This window comes from Podarcis bocagei, assembly GCF_964188305.1.
Source record: "Podarcis bocagei genome assembly, chromosome: 5".
In the NCBI taxonomy this organism is placed as follows: domain Eukaryota; kingdom Metazoa; phylum Chordata; class Lepidosauria; order Squamata; family Lacertidae; genus Podarcis; species Podarcis bocagei.
Genome location: NC_138129.1, coordinates 63,907,405 through 63,913,632, shown reverse-complemented (window position 1 = coordinate 63,913,632; position 6,228 = coordinate 63,907,405).

Sequence of the window (6,228 nt, the reverse complement as noted above, 5' to 3'; positions counted from 1 at the left end):
TTCCAGGTCATGTGACCAGCATGACTAAGCCGCTTCTGGCGAACCAGAGCAGCGCACGGAAACGCCGTTTACCTTCCCACCGGAGCGGTACCTATTTATCTACTTGCACTTTGACGTGCTTTCAAACTGCTAGGTGGGCAGGAGCAGGGACCGAGCAATGTGAGCTCACCCCGTTGCGGGGATTCGAACCACCATCCTTCTGATCAGCAAGTCCTAGGCTCAGTGGTTTAACCCACAGCGCCACCCGAGTCCCTTAATACCTGGTACCTCCAGTTAAAAGGATCAGGAAGGGAAAGGCCACTTGCCTGCCAGTCAGAGTCGACCAGGTTTCCACCAACTTGGGGCACTCCATCTGTTTTGGACCATAATTCCCATCGCCCGAGCTGGGTGGAAGGGAGTTGCACTTCAGAGCCAGAGTGTGAATGCTGGGCTAGACAGCAAATAGTCTGACCTGGTTGAATAGCTCAGTTGGTTAGAGCGTGGTACTCATAATGCCAGGGTTGCAGGTTTGATCCTTGTATGGGACAGCTGCATATTCCTGCATTCCAGGGGGGTTGGACTAGGTGATCCTCATTCTGTGATATAAGGCAGTTTTCAAGCCAATCGATAGAGGGAAACATTTGCACATGAAGAAAAACAATAGTTCTGAAGGGGGGGGAAGCACATTCCATGTATATCACCTCGTGGTTTGTGGCTGATACAGCTGACCATGCTGATACTGGGGGGGGGGAGTGCAAAAGTGTGCCCTTAGTTAAAGAGGATGGTGTAGCTCAGGGAACCAAGGATCAATGGGGCTTTGGATCAAGGGGACCCAAAATTATTGGTGCCCCACCCTTGAAAGCTCAGTTTGCAGTCTCTGTGCCCTATCCCCAGCAGGAGCTTACCACCTATCATGGACTTCTATAATGGAAAGCAAACGGATGTGGATAAGGTTGGAATGCAGTCTTCCATTCAAGCCCTCGCTGCACCCACAGCTCCAAAGCTGCAGCTAAACAAGCATAGTTCAAAGCACTATGATACCCTTAACTTCAGTAGTGGTTAAAACTGTCCTGTAAGGATGGCGAGTATTATTATTCCCCTTGTTGGAGAAGTCAGTAGGTTAGCTTGTCAGTTGTGAAGTCAAACACATGTGAAATCCAATGGGAGGAGAGAGGCAAGGGGAGTTGGAATGGAAAAGCAGTGGGTGGGAATGGGGTTAAGCACTCCTCTGCTGATTCTCTGCTCCAACCCCACCTCCCCAAAGCCACCTTTCATTCACAAACAGGGCTATCAGGTTCTTAAGCACGTTCTTAGGCCCTAAAGTAGGGGTAATAAACTCTTTTTGGCCCAAGTGCTGCATTTACCCCTGGTCCACCCACCCGCCACCTGCCATGTGTGGATGTGGCTAAAAATGGGTGGTCACTCCACATAATACACATGTGCACACAGGCAGATAACCCCCCCACACACAAACACAAACACAGCTGATCCACTTCCATTCATCAAATGATTCATCTGATGAATGGGGAGGGTGGCGATTTGTATCCCCATTAGGACACTTGGCTCAGCCTATCCCAAGGATTTACCTTCCTTAATATTCTGTGGGGTTTTTTTGCTGCAGCCACTCAAATTGGTTGAGTATTGGGGCTTGCAACATTGCAGGTGCACATGTGCACATATTAATATATTTTTAAATATATTTAGCGTAGGAGATAACTGCTTTAAACTGAGTGCTTCTCTAAGCCTCCTGATAATTTCGCATTCCCTTTCTGTACCTTTTCCAGCACTGCAATCGCCTTGTTGAGATGGGACAACCAGATCTGTACAAAGTGTTCCAGATGTGGATGTGCCATCAATTTGCACAAAAGAGAATATCAGCACCGAGTTTTATTTTCCTTCCCTTTCCCTAAAGATCCCTTGCATGGACTTTGCCTTTTTCATAGGTACTTTTTCATAGAGCCATGAGCCAAATTATTTCTTTCCTAATTAGTTCGTAGCTAGTTCAAACACTATCAATGTATATATGTGAAATTCATGAGGGTTTTTTGCCCCAGTGTGATCCACTTATACCCAGCTTAAGTTGGCAATTCACCCAGTTTGGGGAAGATCCTTTTGCAGCCTTTCCTACCCCTTTTGGTTTGTCAGACATTCAGGTATAAAATCCCTCCACCTGCAACCTAAAGTGGTACAATCCAGGAAAGGCTTTTCCACTTGATTCTGCAGATCGTATCAGCCAGGCTTTTAATATCTGGCAATACAAGCAAAAGATGTAACTTAACAGCTTGGGAAGAGGCTGGCTGTTGCTGTGGTAGACAGCATGTGCTCTGCATGAACGATAAGGTCCGAGGTTCAGTCCCTGGCATCTCCAGGCATGGCTGAGACAGGCCCCTTCCTGCCTTCCCAGAAGGCTGAGCTAGATGGACCAATAGAGCCAGTGTGGCATAATGGTTAGAGTGCTGGACTAGGACATGGGAAACCAGGGTTCAAATCCCTGCTCAGCCAAGAAGTTCACTGGGTGACCTTGGGCTGGTCACCATCTCTTAGCCTAACCTACCTCACAGGGTTGTTGTGATGATGAAATGGGAGGGGGAAACCATGATACACCCCCTTGAGCTGTTTGGAAGAAAAGGGTGGTATATAAATATAATAAAGAAAAATAAATAAAATAGCCTGACTCAGTATGAGGCTGCATAGTAGCTTAGAAAAGGTGAGAGAGGTGGCTAAATGCCCCTTCTTTCTATGAATAGTGTGTTTCATTACAGTTAATGTTTTTTTAATGGAATAGCTGCATAAAACTGAGAATAATAAAGCCACCCCCTATCCCAATTATTATTAGCAAGAACAAGGTATTGATTCCCACCACCCCCCAACATGCATACACACACACACACAACTCTATGGGTCTCTATATACAAGTTCCTCCACACACCAGCTGCCCCCCGGGGATTAACCCTAGAGAGGTAGGGCTGCCCTGACATTTTGCTTTCCTTATACAGTACATACTAAGAGCTGAGGTGTGTGTTCTTGGGTGGCATGGACTCTATGAAAAGTGCCACAGCTTTCCCCATCAATTTGTCCCAAAGTTTGTACAGGTGGGGGCAGCAATAACCTCTTTCCAAAAATCCAAAGCCCTTCAAAGAAGCCTCATCCTAATGTCTCTTTACTTCAGTTGCTGAGCCACCAGGTAAGGTCTTTCAGCTTCAGCACGGGAGAATCCAAAAGGGAGAAATGACTAAGATACAATCCATCACCAACTGTTGGCCTAGCCAACCCCCCCCCCCCACGCACACACCATTCGTTATAATGTACAAAACCCTAAATGGCTTGGGAACAGGCTACCTGAAGGATTCCCTTCTCCTGATGAAATCTCCCGACTTTTCGACAGGTAAACCCCATATTATTTAAACAGATGTTTTGCCAGTGAAGTGATGTGTTTTTCTTCAGTGCTCTATGGTTAATCTGCATCCTTGCTATAATTGTTTTATTTAACTGGGTCTGACTTTACTGTGAGAGTTCTTGGGATGTTGCTGACTTATTATCTGTTTGGATTTTATTGTTAGTAAGATGATTCTTAATGGAAAAGGGGGATATATGTAACTAAATAATAATAAACAACTAAAAGGGTAGTGTTCAACTAAGTCTTACTCAGAGCAATCCCATTGAAATTAATGAACCTGCCTAAGTTAGGTCCATAAATTTCAATTGGCCTGATCTGAGTAATACTTAGTTGAACACCACCCATTATCTTGTTACTTTGAAAATGCTCCAGAGGACAGAGTGTCATGTCTGGTTAAAACAGGCGTTTGTTTTAGTTGAACAGTTGGGTGTCTGGAGGATGGCAGAGAAGAGAAAATGGAAGGACAATGAAAATGAAAAATGATGGTATTCTGAGAATTTGGATCGTGGCATGGGCGTAGCCAGGATTTTTGTTAGGGGGGCTGGCCTTTTGTTAGGGGGCTGGTGGCACTGCTGGAATTGGGAAGAATTTGTCTTCTCTTTTGCCGCCATAGTTCTGGGCAGGAAGGAACGGGCAGGTCCTGGGAATGGGGTCCGAAACGTGACCAAGATACTACTATCTCTATCGCCCCTTACACCTGCGCTTACTATACTGCAGCAACCAACGCAAAGAGCCGAATTGGGTTGTTTTTGTTGTAACTACTACTCTTCCACAGCACTTTTTTTGGGGGGGGTGTACCGAGATGCATCTACTCACCTAACATTCCTTCCCCAATTCAAACCAGATGAAACACAAACACCCAGGTGTCTATCCTGAAAAATATGACGTCCCTCTTGACATTGACTGACGCTTCAGAAGGGTCAGAAGGCAAACGGGCATATATTCTGCGAAATCAATGCCTAGCATTCGAGATCGATTATCTGTTCCCCAGAAGTCCCCTCCCGCCTTTCTCTCGCCTGCCTATATATCTGAGCATCTGCCCAACTATATCCGCCTCCTCCCGTGTCTTGCACATCTCCCCAGTTAAGCCGCGTAAGGATGACCATCTTCTCGTGGCTTTCTCTGGGATTCTCCCCCTGTTTAGCCCCTAAAATGTAAAGTTCTCTTCCTCCTCTTGCCATGATATGACGACGCCCCAACCCAAGATTCAAGGATAAAATGAGGCGCCCCTCTTTCTGTCCCGGTTTTCATTCAATGGGCCTGGAGGCTGGAAGGCAACGATCCAAGAGAGCAGGAGAACTCTGCGCACGACAAAAGCCCCCTAGAGGCGTCACTCTGCCACTACAAGGCTGTCATCCTTCCAGGGTCCAGCTTCACCTGCCTGCCTCTTCTTCGGACTTTTTCTCCCCGGATTCCTGGCGTTAACATCAATGGCCGCCCTCTTCCCTTCCTTCTCTGTCTCTCTCACCACAGCTCCTTATGCCTAACACTAATAATTCCAAATGCGCTTTCCTGTGGCCTTCAGCACAGGCACCAGCCATTGGGGGGTTTTAGGTTTGCGAATGCAAATGCCTAGCTCTTAACTATTCCCAGCCGCTTGGACACAACCTAACGCCGTGGAGAAGGATTCGATTTGACTCAAAGGATCCACCTCTGAGCTGGTCAGAGAGCGGGGATCCCCTTAAGAAGGAGAAGCGCCTCGATCTGGAATCTGGATCCCCGATCCTTCCTGCTCGGATCAAGGAGCTGCTCTGATACACGCAAAGGGAGAAAAACAGAGAATTTTATGATTCCTGTTGAAACTGGAAATTCCCCTAACTCTACACCTTGGTGCCTGGTACCCAAGCAGCAATGTCTTTCCTGATTATCATGCCCTATATATTCTCTTGCACGCCACGAGACAAAAAAAAGGTCCAAGCAGAAAAGTCTCGAGGTTTTCCTCTCCCTCCCCCCCTTTCCTTTCTGTCAAGCGGAGCCAATTGGGCAGAAAGTTGACGGCTCTCTTTCCCTTGCCCTCCCTCCTTCTCTTCTACCTCCAGATGATGCCCGGGGACGCCTTTGGGTGTGTTGCGTGGACCTTATTCCACTTTAAACCAAAAGGCTTCTGGTGACACTCAACACACACACACACACACACACACCCTCCCCTCCGCCATGCGAGGCATTGGAGCTATGCGCGGAAATATGAAGGGAGTAATTTTATAAGTAACAAAGGATCAGGGCTGGAATGAGCCCTCTGTTATCCAATGTCATGGCGAAGGCCTGGCTCAGCAGCAACGGCGAGCCGGCCCGTGAATTCAAGAGGAGCCCCCTTCCTCTTTTCCCAGGGGTATCAGCTAAATATAGACCGGGGTTTTGCACAACCCACGGACCATTTGCTGTTTGTGTAAAAACCGATTAGCCAGACACAACTGTGAAACAACTTGTGACTTTTATAGCGGCAGCAGGAGGAGAGGCAGCAGCGCACCGAGCAAGTTAAATCCGTTTCTCTGGCCTTGGAAGAAAAAATAAATAAAAGGAAAAGAGAGACAGACAAGCAGAGAGATTTTTTAAAAGGAGAGAGAGAGAGAGAGAGATTTTGGTAAGGGGGGCAGAAAGGAGCGAAAATGGGAGGCCACAGCGGCCCGACGGGGGGAGGACGGAACACACACACACACACACACACACACACACACACACACACACACGGTGCTTCCATGTAGGGACCTGCTTGGAAAAGCGGCTGATACCTAATCGCCCGCTTGGATGAGCTGCCTGTTTGCCTCGGAGTGTCAAATGATTAGCAGGTCCTTATTTATAAAGTTCAAGCACTCGCTCTCCGCCTCCTCCCCGCCGCCCCCCCCGTCACCAGG